Source organism: Stylophora pistillata, chromosome 10, assembly GCF_964205215.1.
Source record: "Stylophora pistillata chromosome 10, jaStyPist1.2, whole genome shotgun sequence".
NCBI lineage: Eukaryota > Metazoa > Cnidaria > Anthozoa > Scleractinia > Pocilloporidae > Stylophora > Stylophora pistillata.
In genome coordinates, this window is record NC_142528.1 from 23,543,669 (window position 1) to 23,558,126 (window position 14,458).

Consider the following 14,458-nt stretch of genomic DNA (forward strand, 5'->3'; position numbering starts at 1 on the left):
TGACGTAAGTCGGTCGTGATTGGTCTTTTTCGATCTGTCGGTAAAGTTAGGTCGTTCTTTTTCGGTCGTTTGTGATGTTTATGTCGTGAATGAGTCGTTTGTATGGAGCGGGTAGTTGTTGACATCTGTTTAGGGGAGTCTGTTCTAAGTTAGTAAACCAGCTTTCCAGAGTCAGTCGTTGAAAATAGTCAGTGCTGTAGGTTAGGCATTGCGCAGAGTCCCAGTCAATGTTGTGGTTGGTAAGTCGATGAATGAATGTCCGGGAACTTTCGAACACTTAGTCAAAATAGAAAGTACGTCATTAAATAACTACGCATGGTAGAAGTTGAATAATTGTTTTTGTTGAGTAAAACGTTTGGACTGAAGTTGAACAATTAATTTTGTTGAGTAAAATAAATATAGCTATTGAAGTGGAATAAATATTGTTGTTGAATAAAAATAATTTTGGTTGAATATGAAAAGAAAATGCGTGTCGTGGAACATAAATATAAAATGTTGAATATAACTGTAAACTGTCGAATAAAAATATATTTTGTTGAGCATAAATATTAGCTGTTAAATAAAATTATGCAAGTTGTTGAAGTTTGCAACATTTGGCTAACCATAGTCGAGCGATAGTCGGCCGATAGTCGACTCCCAACCAACCAGCATCTTAAGTCAATCTCTTGGTTGAGGTGTAGACTGACTATCGGTCGAGTGTCGTTCGACCATTGGCAGGCTGTCAGGCAGACTGTCAGGCAGACTGTCAGGCAGACTGTCAGGCAGACTGTCAGGCAGACTGTCAGGCAGACTGTCAGGCAGACTGTCAGGCAGACTGTCAGGCAGGCTGTCAGGCAGACTGTCAGGCAGACTGTCAGGCAGACTGTCAGGCAGACTGTCAGGCAGACTGTCAGGCAGGCTGTCAGGCAGACTGTCAGGCAGACTGTCAGGCAGACTGTCAGGCAGACTGTCAGGCAGGCTGTCAGGCAGGCTGTCAGGCAGACTGTCAGGCAGACTGTCATGCAGACTGTCAGGCAGACTGTCAGGCAGACTGTCAGGCAGACTGTCAGGCAGACAGTCAGGCAGACTGTCAGGCAGACTGTCAGGCAGGCTGTCAGGCAGACTGTCAGGCAGACTGTCAGGCAGACTGTCAGGCAGACTGTCAGGCAGACTGTCAGGCAGGCTGTCAGGCAGACTGTCAGGCAGACTGTCAGGCAGACTGTCAGGCAGACTGTCAGGCAGGCTGTCAGGCAGGCTGTCAGGCAGACTGTCAGGCAGACTGTCATGCAGACTGTCAGGCAGACTGTCAGGCAGACTGTCAGGCAGACTGTCAGGCAGACAGTCAGGCAGACTGTCAGGCAGACTGTCAGGCAGACTGTCAGGCAGACTGTCAGGCAGACTGTCAGGCAGACTGTCAGGCAGACTGTCAGGCAGACTGTCAGGCAGACTGTCAGGCAGACTGTCAGGCAACCGGTTCACCATCGATCTCATCAGTTCTGGCGACTGTTGATCGCTTGTCTACAGGTATTTCGACGAAGGCTAGTTAAAACCCAAATGATGCTATTTTTTCGCTATGTACATTTGCTGTTGACGACATGTTTCCATGCTAATTGGAGGACAGGAACTCACTATTGTGAGTCTTTCATTCTAAGGCCTACAGGCGCAACCAAGCGTAATGTCACGGCTTACCGACATCGCTGAGATACGTTTCTAACCAGATACACAATGGGGTGGTATATTTCTTTGCAGTAGCAAAACAGCCAGTGTTAATACTCATAGCACAAAACGACCGCGTATCTTATTCCTCCATAAGTAGCCGTACTTTCTTGGATTTAACACACGGGAGATCGTTTTCTTAAACCTTTGCAGACACCTTGAGAGCTTTCCCTGGCCTAATATGGTAGCGGCTACATCGCGTGACATCCTTGCATGGTTGTTCGTAGTCTGGTGCGTGTCTTTCTGGTCACGAAGTGGCCCGGTCTTGTCAGAGTTCTCGGCAAGGAGATATCTTCCAAGAACAAAAGTCAATCTCAAATGATTGACAATAAAAATGGCGAATAATATCTAGAAATAATTTACATAAGAACAATAAGTCTGAGAGGACACAAGAATTATCCTGAATTTTGTGTGATGTGTATTCGTATTGTTCTGATGAAGCACAAATACATGTAGCCCCTCGATGTAGGACTTTTTTTTTCTACACTGTTACAAAAATATAAAGTTTTGGTTTATTTTAAAGGGGTGTTTGGTGCCAAAATGACTGAATATGGGTACATTCCATTCAAAAAGGCTTTGATTGTGGGATTCCGTAATCATGATTGGCGCGGAACTAACCTATCTACGAATTATCAGCGGTTCTGGTTAAAAACACAAAAAGAGTAAAGTTGTTGATTTTTGTACGAGTACAATGATGATATTTATATAGATTTTTTTTTTAGCGAAAAACTGGCTTTGAAATTGTCCGAACTTTCATAACGGACTATAAAGCAATTTACTGGAGGGGTATCCTTTAAAGTACAAATTATTGTTAACGAGCTCGAGGGCCTACTTTGACTACTTTCGGGATTCGGGCGGTAGCATATCCACTCATACTTACAGACCTGAGTACTCCATCTCATTTGTATCTTCCTAGAGTATTTTTTTGAAGTAATTATGACGGTAGTCATAACAACCTTTCGTAAATTTCAATTTTAATTTCCCGGTTTATTGGGGGGTTCTCTGTATTTCTCTTTTTAATCGCTACCACGCAAGCCTCTTCCTTGAGCTCAAGCTCTGTCGCTCGAGGGTTTTGACTTGAACATAATGCTACTCCTGTTCTTCAAATAGTTCCGATTTGGTCTTAAACACAATAAATCATTATCTTTATTTTTGTTGAAGTCAGCTGACTTTTTTTTAGAAGGAAGTAATCATTTTAACAATGAGAGTGAAAGAGTTGTAGATTTGGAATAAAGTCAAACATTTCTTCTGCTGCGGGAGGTCTTCGAAACGCAAATATAACAAGATAATTAAATCATGAACTCTTTAGGTCCGTCAAAAATTAACCGCATGGCAAACTTTCTATACATTCTGTACATAACATACCATAATTTAACAATGATAGTTTCGGATTTAGTGAAAGGCTGGCTCAGTGTTGTTGCCGACAAAAGTGGAGGAGAAAACTCTGTATTCAACGGCATGTACTAAAACCAGGAACACCGGAACACCCCGGAACACCGGAACAACAACATTTATTTATACCACAAAGAAATAAGATCGGAAACATTAAGAAACTATATATTTAGCGCCTGCTTCTAGCTTCTAAGCTCTTTCGTGTTACGTAGGTAAACAAATTACATCTACATTTTATTTTTTCACACTGTCAACTTCGGTGTTCCGGGGATGTTCCGGTGTTCCGTGGTGTTCCGGGGTGTTCTGGTGTTCCAGTGTTCCGGTGTTCGGTGTTCCATGATGTTCCGGTATTCCAGTGTTCCAGTGTTCCAGTGTTCCAGTGTTCCAGTCTTCCAGTGTTCCAGTGTTCCAGTGTTCCAGTGTTCCAGTCTTCCAGTGTTCCAGTGTTCCAGTGTTCCAGTGTTCCAGTGTTCCTGGTTTTAGTACATGCCGTATTCGGCTGTGCTGTTTTCTTGGATTTTCACCAGGAGTTGCCGGCTTTTCATATGTTTAGATCTTCTGAGGCCCTCGATCGGTTAAATAGAACTGCATGCAGTAGCTCAAAGATGACGTAATGCCTACGAGTTCAGCATTAGAGGAAATCATAATATAATAAACAATGACTTCACTGCACACTTTGTGTACAAACGTTTCATTACATACTCAGCTTTTGCACATGCACCAAAACATTATTTTGCTCGGCACTGTTGCTGAGTTTACATTTTAAGGTATTTCTGATTAGCATGTTAAGCAGACTGCTGACATTCGCGAGTTCATTCTCCCATGAAATGTTTCAATCTCTTTCGAGGAAATGTTGCAAAGATATTTTGGACTCATGGCACCGAACGTGAGGGAGCAATAGTTTAATTTCCTTGATTCATTCACGTGTTGCTTGCCGTTTTTGCTGTAACACCCTAAGGCTTGTTTAATTCATAACACCTTTGCACCCTAAATATTTGCGGGCAGGGGGCGCTTGTTAATCGTGCTGTCTTAAGATACTTTATACGTTTTTTCATGCTATGGTGAGAACTTTTCCACGCAAACGCTGCTTTTACGTGAAAGAAATAACTTTCGTATCTTGAGAAGCGTAAATTCTAGTGAAAACCTTGCTCCTGTGTATGTCTGAAATGAAGTGACATTCGAATGTTTACAATCGACTTTCCAAGAGCTAAGCGAACGTGAAAAGTGCATAGATAAAACAGCTAATATCATGCTTCCGCGTTTGAAGTGTTATTGTAACGGTTTGTATTGTCAAGATGCCGGTACATTTGTGCATTTCACGTATGTTCCAGTAAATAACAAATAAATCTATCTCCTTACAACTGTAGCATGGTATCCCTGAGTATTATGTGTACTATGTCACGTGACTAGCACATGGAGAGAGATCCGCCATCTTGATTAAAAAAAGACCTGTCGCGTCGTTCTGTTGACATCTATATTTGTCTCGTCCTGCAACTTCCTATAATATTACAACAACCTCACAATGACATATCCCATTATTTACTGTGAGAAGCTTTGATACAGATCTTTAAAAGTAGTTTTTGTCGTAGGTAATTCTCTGTTCAAAAATTCTGTCTTCTGCAGACGTAACATGATATAACTGCAGCTGGACGACGATTAGTTTCACAGTTTTGTGACATTTGACCTCTGCTTTCACTTTACCACTGAATGATAATTTTACTATTGAAGGTTTCATGTTTTATTATTCCAAATAAAACTTTCCAATTCCCTTTCTAGTAAAAACAACCAAACAAAATAACAAGTAGTGAAACAACCTCATTACAATTTACAAGGAAGATCAAATTAGATTCTAGGAAAGAGATGCAACAGTTGATCTATATACATAATATTTAAATTGTTTCCTGAATCATAGATAAACGTGCTTCATCTTTTTTTAATATTCTTTCTTTTTTTTTTTTTTTTTTCCTGTCCTTAGAGCTGGGAGTTACCCAGGGGTTAGACCTTTAGGATGCAAGTTTCTACGAAACGTATTTACAGGAATGTCCTTCCTGCCTGTTCCATTTCCGGATGAAATATTATGCTGCCCTACTCCGTTGAAATGTTACTGTATATTGGTTAAATCGTGGCTCAATTGACAAAAAACAGAAGAATTGGAGATCACGTATATTCCCAACCAGGGAGGGGGTGGACTACTTGAATTTTTTAGCGGGGAGGACTAGGGGAATTCCAAGGGTGGGGAGGGACCGTAAGAAAACCCTTGCTTTCAGTAAATTGATATCAGCCTTTTAAGTCTAAGTAAAATTTCATATTATCTTCTCAACCTTACACATCCTCCTGTCCACGGTAAAAAGCTTAGGATATTTGCCTAATTTAAACATGCATCTGTAGAGTAATTTTATCTCGGAGAAATTCCCGCTTCAAAAGTTCTGTGCTTTGCAGAGTAATCTTATACACCGGGACCAAGGTTAGCTTTGCAGTTTTGTGACATATGACTTCAGCTTTCACCTTACCAGCGAATGGATATTACACTATTGAGGGTTGTGTATTCATTTTCTCTTCCTTTGAAGTTGGGTTGGTCAAAGAAAAGCTAGAGAGGAATCGAGATTTTAAATTCCCTTATCCAGCCGAAAAAAGGATGAAAAACAAAATTAAATAACAAATGTAGTGAAATGATCCCGTTACAGGAAAGATAGAAGTCAATTCTAATACAGATGTGCAAGGGTAGATCTGTGAATAATAATCACATTATTTCCTGATTCAGAAATGAACGTGTTTCATCTTTTGTGAAAGTTTTGTCTCTCTGTACTTAGAACTGGAAGTTACCTCGGGGTTAAAAGGGGCTATAAGTTTCTGCGAAACGTATCCACGGGAATTTCCTTCCTGCCCGCTCCATTTCCGGTCCCGTTGTTTATTGAAATGTTATTGTACATTATTTAAATGCGGAAGAATCGTACAATTTTTTTGACATCATGGTTCCATGCTAATTCGAGGACAGAAATTTACTACTGAGAATATTTCAGTCTAAATCTTACAGGTACATCCAGTCGTAATTGCCTTCCCGACATCGCCGAGGTACGTTCTTATCTCCATACACAAAGGGGTGGAATATTTCAGTGCAGCAGCGAAACACCCAGTGTTAATACTGGCATAACACGAAGCGACTGCGTATCTTCTTTTACCATAAGTGGCTACCCTCTTGGATTGGACGCACGGGTGATCGTTTCTTTTAAATCTTTGCAGATGCCTTAGGAGCTTTCCCTGGTCTAATATGGTAGCTACTACATCGCGTGACATCCTTTCATGGTTGCTTGAAGTCCTGCGCGTGTTCTGGTCACGCAGTGGTCCGGTCTTTTTAGAGTTCTCGGCAAGGAGAGATCTTCCAAGAACAAAAGTCAATCCCAAATGATTGACAATAAAAGTGGCGAATAACATCTATAAATAATTTATATAAAAACGATAAGTATGAGAGGACACGTGAATTATTCTTGAATTTTCTATGATATGTATCTTTATTGTTTTGACGAAGTACATCTTCCATGTAGCCCTCTTTTTAGCGTGACAGGCTGACCCTCGATGTTTGACTTTTTTTCCACCACTGGTACGTACAAAAAATAATCTTTTAGTTTATTTGTATAGAGGTACTTAGCGCTATAATAAAGGTATGGACAGATTCCTTCCAAAAAGGGTCTGATGAAGGGATTATCGAAACTAACCTACCGGTACCTACAAATTATCAGGGTTCTGGTTAAAACAAAAAAACAAAACCAGTAATGTTGATTTGTTTGCGAGCAGAATGGTGGTATTTTATTGCAGAAGTTAAGTAAAAAGACATATATATATATATATTTAGTATAATTTCAGTGCTGAGCAAAGAGTTTCCAGCAATCTGATTGGTCGAGCGGTTCCTTGTATGACGCTATATAAACCACTCCACGCGGTTTATATAAAATGTTAAAATAAAATGTTAATAAATGTTACTAAAATGTTATGATTTTAGAAATTTCTCTGTTGTTCAGCTCTGAAATTATACTAAAACAATTATTCGCCTCAGGTTCGGTGAATATTGTCGAATAATCCCCTCGACTTCGTCTCTTTGAACTAACTGTAACGGCAATGTAGCCATAAATTTCAATTTCAGTGTTCCTATTTTCTAGGGTTTTCCAAATTTCTTTTTCTAATCGCTACCAGGCCTTTTCCTGGAGCTCAAGCTCTATCGCCCCAGGCTTTTGATAAGAACATAACAATAATTGTATTTTAAATAGTTCTGATTTGGTCTTAAGCACAATAAATCACTATCTTTATTTTTGTCGTACTCAGCTGGGATTGCTTAAAAGAAAGTAATAAGTTTGGGATTGAGAATGTAGGAGTCTTTCGGGATAAATTTAAACATTTCTTCTATCGATGTCTTAGCTTCGAAACACAATGACAAGATAATTAAATCATGAACTCTTTATATATAAGTCCTTCAAAAATTGGGTGCATCACATACTTCTGACACATTTCGTACATACCTGAATTAATTTAACCATAATAGTTTCGGATTTAGTGAAAGGCTGGTTCACGATTGTTACTGACAAAAGTGGCGGAGAAAACTTTGTATTCAGCTGTGCTGTTTCCTTGGATCAGCAGGCTTCTCGGGCTATTTAATGTGACTTATGATCGGGCTGTTCAGTTCTTTTCACCAAGAGTTGAACTTTTCATATGCTTAGATCCTTTGAGGCCCTCGGTTAAATAGAACTGCAGTAGCTGAAAGATCACGTAATGCGTACGAGTTCAGCATTGGAGGAAATCATGGTAGACAATTACTTCACCGCACACTTTGTGCACAAACTTTTCATGACATGGTCAGCTTTGCCCACCAAAACATCATTTTGCTTGGCACCGTTGCTGAGATTACATTTTAAGGTATTGCTGAATGATATTTTAAGCAAAAACATTCGCAAGTTCTCCCTTGAAATGTTTCACTCTCTTTCAAGGAAGTGCTAGTTGCAGAGATATTTTGGACTCACGACACAGAACGTGAGGGAGGAATAGTTTAATATCCGTAATTCGTTCACGTGTTGCTTGCCGCTTTTGCTGTAACACCCAAAGGTTTGTTTACTTCATAGCACCTTTGCCCTGCTCAAACGATATCAACATTGAAGTCTAAATATTTGCGGGCAGGGGGCCCTTGTTAATCGTGCTACCTTAAAATACCTTAAACGTTTTTTAATGCTATGCTGAGAACTTTTCCACGCAAACGCTACTTTTACATGAAAGAAATAACTTGCTGCCATTTCGAATCTTAATAAACGAAGATTTTAGTAAATACTTTACTCCCGTGTATGTCTGAAATGGAGTGACATTTGTACGTTTATAGTCGACTTTCCAAATATAGAATGAGTAAAGCGAACGTGAAAAGTGCATAAATTAAATAGCTAATCACAAACTTCTGCACTTAAGGTGTTTTTTCATAACGGTTTGTATTGTCTAGATGCCGCCGGGTACATGTGTATTTCACGTATGTTCCAGTACATAACAAATAATAGATAATTCTATTTCCTTACAACCTCACAATGACAAATCCCATCATACACTGTGAGAAGCTATAGATATGAATCTTTAAAAGTAGTTTTTGTCGGAGGTAATTCTCGCTTCAAAAGTTTTGTCTTCTGCAGACGTCAGACGTAACGTGATATACTGAAACCAAGATTAGTTTTGCATTTTTGTGACATTTCAGTGTACCAGTGAATGAACATTTCGCTATTGAAGGTTCAATGTTTTGTTATTCTTTTGTTGCACTGGTGAAAAGAGTGTGGATCTAGTTTGTACGAAAAAAAGCTTAGGATGAATAAAAATTTCAAAAAATAAAAAATAACAAAATAACCTCATCGTTATTTACTAGTAAGAATAAGTTAGCTCCTAAGAAAAAAGTATAACGTATAATAGTTAAACTGTTTCTGAAATATAAATGAACGTGTTTCACCTTTCTTGAAAGTTCTTTTTTTTTTTTTTTTTCTGTCCTTCAAGCCGGATGTTACTCAGGGGTTAGACTAGGCTACACATTTCTACGAAATGCATTTACAGGAATGTCCTTCCTGTCTGTTCCGTGATTTCCGGTTTAAATACATTACTGCCCTACTCCATTAAAATGGTGTTCACGGTACATTGTTTAAATCCTGTCTACTGTGAAATGCTTAAGATATTTTCCTGATTTAAACAGGCGCATCTGCAGAGTAATCTTATCTGATGGAAATTCCCTTTTCAAAAGTTCTGTGTTTTGCAGACGTAATCTTATACACCAGGACCAAGGTTAGCCTCGCAGTTTTGTGACATATGACTTCCGCTTTCACTTTATCAGTGAATGGATATCAAACTATTGAGGGTTGCGTTTTTATTTTATTTTCCTTTGACGTTAGGTTAGTCAAAAGAGCGTAGATCTAGTTTGCACAGAAAAGATAGAGAGCAATCGAGATTTCAAATTCCCATTTCCACCCCAAAAACAAACAAAACAAAATATATTAACAAATATAGTGAAATAGCCCCGTTACAGAGAAGATTGAATTTAATTCTAAGAAAGAGTTGCAATGGTAGATCTATGAATAATAATCAAATTTCCTGAATCAGAAATGAACGTGTTCCATCTTTTGTGAAATTTTTGTCTTTTTGTACTCAGAGCTGGAAGTTGTCTAGAGGTTACACATGGTTACAAGTTTCTGCGAAACGTATCTACAGGAATGTCCTTCCTGTTTGCTCTGTTTCCGGTTCCGAGTGTTGCTACCGTACTCCATTGAAATGTAATTGTACATAATTCAATTTGACGCTCGATTGAAAAGAATCGGCGATCACGTACATTTTGAACTAGACCTCAACTTGTCAACAAAACTTCTTGTAAAACCCGGGGTCCCCTCAGGTTTAGTACCCCCGCGAGTCTTGGTTTGCCAACATGACGAGGTTACCAAGCCGATTTCAACGGTCGTTGTGTCGTGTTTAAAAAGGACTCGGACGTCTACAAACGTTTTAATGTTTCACTGAGGACTGGAAGAGCCGCCTGGCGTCGATCGCAGGGCTGAGATTGTGTGGCTAGAGAATCGAAATGAAAGGTGGGTACATTTTAGTTCGGGATTTTTTACTTCGTTCGGGAGGCTGTCTGGACAGAAGTGTTCGGCCTTGTCTCCTCTTTAAGAAGAGAAAACCAGGATTAAAAAGACCCGATTAAATCAAGTGAAATCGGTAAAATAACGACACCAGGAGCAAGCAATACACGTATGGAATAAGGTAAGCCATTTTTATTTAATATTTTCACTTTTAACTATCTCTATGGCTATCTTGTAGAAAATCCCATACAAATCCTTATAAATCGATATGCAAATTGTGTTCCTTGTGTGGTTCTCAAAGAGAGCTTGGGCTGCCTGTGCTAGGAAATGCACGAAGCTAAAAAACGCGCTTGCAGAGCTTTAATTCAGTTTATCATTAGATCTTTTATTATTTCTTTTTGCGGCCGTCGTCGTCACGATTTCCTTAAAAAACCCTATTGAACTGCTATTCTAATTTATCTTACTTGCGATTGGTTTAAACCTGCAATCCCAAGTTGAATACTTCCTGTGTGAAAGCATCAAACCATTGCAAACCTTCTGGGTTTTTTTGCCCACGAAACCGCTCCCTTTGTCTACGAAACCACCCCTCTTGTCATAGCACTGCTTTTTGCGGTTTTTCTCAAAACGCAATTTGTTTTCCAAGAAACAAAAAAGGCTCAAGACGTTATTGTGGAGTGGCCTGAACAAATCATTACAAAAAAGAAGAAAAGATCGATAATCAGTCCCGTTCATATTTTCAGTGGTGAAAAGTAAGATATCCCATCGCGACACAAGACACTGACGCAATAAACTAGTCAAATGTTCCTAACAGAACTAAATTAAAAGTACAAACAAATTACAAATAAGATCGTGTAAATAATCCGATGTAAATACATTTCACAAGACTCAAAGGTCACAAGACAAAGGTAGAATAACGATTTACAATTAACGGTACAACGATGTCGTAAGCAACTTTCGCTTAAACTAAATTTTAAATCATAACTTACCTCACAAAACTAGAAATCACAATCAAAGTAAGGAGGAGAAACACTTAGCTGAAAGCTAGTTTACAGGTTTTCCACCAAACAACTGAAACAAATAATTCAAATTGAAAATAACCTTATCTTATTAAGAATCCCATCTGGCCAAAGGCAAACCAGTCGGCTATTTACAAGCATGGCCGAGGATTTGACCTCGGAGCCACCGTGAAACAATTCCAGGTAGTGGTCAGGGCGGGACTCGAACCCGGGAACGGCAGATTGCGAGTCCGACACGCTGACCACTCGGCCACACTGCCTTCTCAAACTGAAAAGGCGTAAAAATATTTACCTTGGTGCCGCTATCACTAGAACAATTAAAAAGGGTTTGAGCACGGCGGCTAAAACTTCGCTTTCAGTTGAAAGATCTGGCGTCAACTGGTATGACAAGAAAAACAACTTAACCTTTATACAGCTTGCTGGCTGCCGCGGCACTTTCGTGAGCGCTTGCGATACGGTAGAACCGTTCTAGAAACGAAAGTAGCGCGCGCGTATCAGCAAATTCACAAACAGAAGACTTAAATTAAAGTGAATAAACGTCTCTTTGATAGTTCTAATAAAAGATAATACGCGCGCTGCTCTATTGCGTCAGTTACACATATTTTCAGTGGGGAAAAGTAAGATATCCCATCGCGACACAAGAATCTGACGCAATAAACTAGTCAAATGTTCCTAACAGCCCGTCCCAAAAGTGTCACTCACCTCTAAGTCATCACGTGCTCGATATTCCGAAAGTCTTATTTAAGTTGTCTTCACGCTGGAGTAGTTGATCTTGAAGAGCTCGACGCTATAGTGTTTTCTCTCCAACTTGCAGACCACTTTTATATTGTTCTGACTCTCATTTGTGTTCAACTTTCATTTTCCCATTGACCGGAGCATGCTCATAACTTTATCCCTGAGACGGGAAGTTTTAAGGAAGTTTAAACTGTCCATTTTTATCCTTCTCAAACTAAAAAGGCGTAAAAATATTTATACACTATTTATACACTACATTGCATAGGCAAGGCAAGGAAAGTCCAAAGTCAGCTCTATACACAGCTTCAATATGACAGGATCCTTGCGACAAATCATTTAAAAGATTGAGTAGTTTAATAGCTGAGAAATCTCGAAAAGTTTAAAGGTTTGCAAGAGTCTTTAACAACCGGAGTCATGCGCTAGAGAAAAATGATTAGGGCGTAAGTTAAACTTCGTAGTTATTTTTGGCAAATATATACTTAAACGAGCTGAAACAATTTCCTCCTGCTTTATCTCAGAGTCAGGGAGGGGTAACAACTAAGTAAACGACTAAGGGCAGTTTAACCAGTTCTATTGATATTAAGTTTAAACCGCCGCAACTCTCTTCCATATTTTTGCTTTACAGTGATGTTACAGTTTTTATTTTTCAATTTTTTTTTATTTAATGGTGATATATGAATTAGAACTGCTACACTAGTAGTTCCCTTTTTTGTGTAGGCGTCAGAAACCACCCTCTTAAAATACAAGCGAATGCCGCGCCACGAATACTGAAAGCTCTGTCAATAGCATTATCAAATGAGTTCCAGCACTGTTTGTCACTTTATAAATTAAAACTTAGCCTAAATGATCCAGTTTTACTTTAATGATGATTGCCAGCCCCATCAAACGACTATTTAAAGGTTTCATTACAATAAAAGAAAAAACAAAACAACAGCAACTATTTTTTTAATATCACGGTCTGTTATGCAGGAGAGAAAAATTTGTTGCGTGAAGAACATTTTCCAGGTGCTTTTGATAAATATCCATTTAATGATTATTTCCGAATTTTAATTTCTGCGTTATTATATGAAATTCAATATTTGTATTCAGTTGGGCTGAAATGTATGAGCTGTAAAGTAGTTTTTCCACTTCCTCTACTATCGCACTTTCAAATGGCTTGGCTATAAATTTTGTTCAAAAGCAACTTTACTCAGCCTAAAGTAAGGCGGTAAGATAATTCAGAAGTCTTGTCGAATTCATTTCACTATTTTAAGTAAAATAGCCACCCGCGAACCCAACAAAGGCTGTGGTGAAAGCAAACGTGAAATTCGATAACCATCTTCTCTAACAGATGCCATTAACTCCTTCACAATCGAAAAACCCCGCATCGCAAAAAAAAAAAGAAAAAGAAGAAGAAACTGAAGAAACCTATGATATAAATAAGTAGTCTTTCCTTTTGCTGGTGAAAATCAAAACTTTATGTCGATTGTGAAACAAGAAAGGTGGTGGGTGCTAAGGAAGATGGTGCCACAGGATTCCAGGTAGATGTCATAAGTGAACTCATTAATCCTTACAAACCCTCTTAACATGAAGACTCATTTCATCCACACACTGACAGTTCTTGTTGTATTTCAAATGAATAAAGGCTGATAGTTTCTAAAGAAACTGTTTGGGGCTGCGTCGGTGGGGGTAACGAAATAATTTGAACATATCAACAAAGTTGAAATGGTAAATTGGCCACCGTTACGATTATAAAAGCTGACGTTTCGAGCGTTAGCCCCTCGTCGGAGCGAAAGGAAGGGCTAAAGCTCGAAACGTCAGCTTTTATAATCGTAACGGTGGCCAATTTACCATTTCAACTTTGTTGATATATTCAAATTATCTTGTTGTATTTCCTTTGGTTCTGACAAGGAGAATTTTGTATGATAGTCAGAAGCTTGTTGAGTGTATGATCATTCTAATGACCTCTATGTTTGATTGGTAGATGAGAGGCTGTGGGGAGGAATTAGAACCCAGTCACTCTTTGTCATTAGAGGGTGATTTGCGCAAAGTGCACTAAGAATTTCAAATTATAATTAAAATAAATAACTTTTTGTGTAGCTGTTCCGTTTTGGCGCCAAAATGCAGTCGCAAAGAGTCTGGGGACGAATTAGCCTTTTCATATTTAAATAGGTGCAACGAATTTGAATACTTGTCTAACAATCAACCAAACACATCCGCTAAAAGAACATGTAAAGAGCTGTATAAAGATGTTCGTATTACCCAACAGAATTGTAAGTAATATTTCGCTGCGAATATTTCAGCCCTTCAAGTGTAATTACATATTTGAAACACAATTCATTCATTTGCTTTGCAGTTTGACTGTTGCCGATGTTACCTTTGGCAACCAGTACAGAAATAAAACAGTTATCTGTGCATCTGTAGCCTTCACATTTAAGTGACGCTTCGCTACGTAAGCGCGAATCAGAGGGTTTAATGCGAAACTCTTCTTTCTATATCAAATTGTTCAAGTGCGCATGTTTCGCTCTTTTCAGGAGGCTGTGTACCACAGCTGTGAGCATGGGT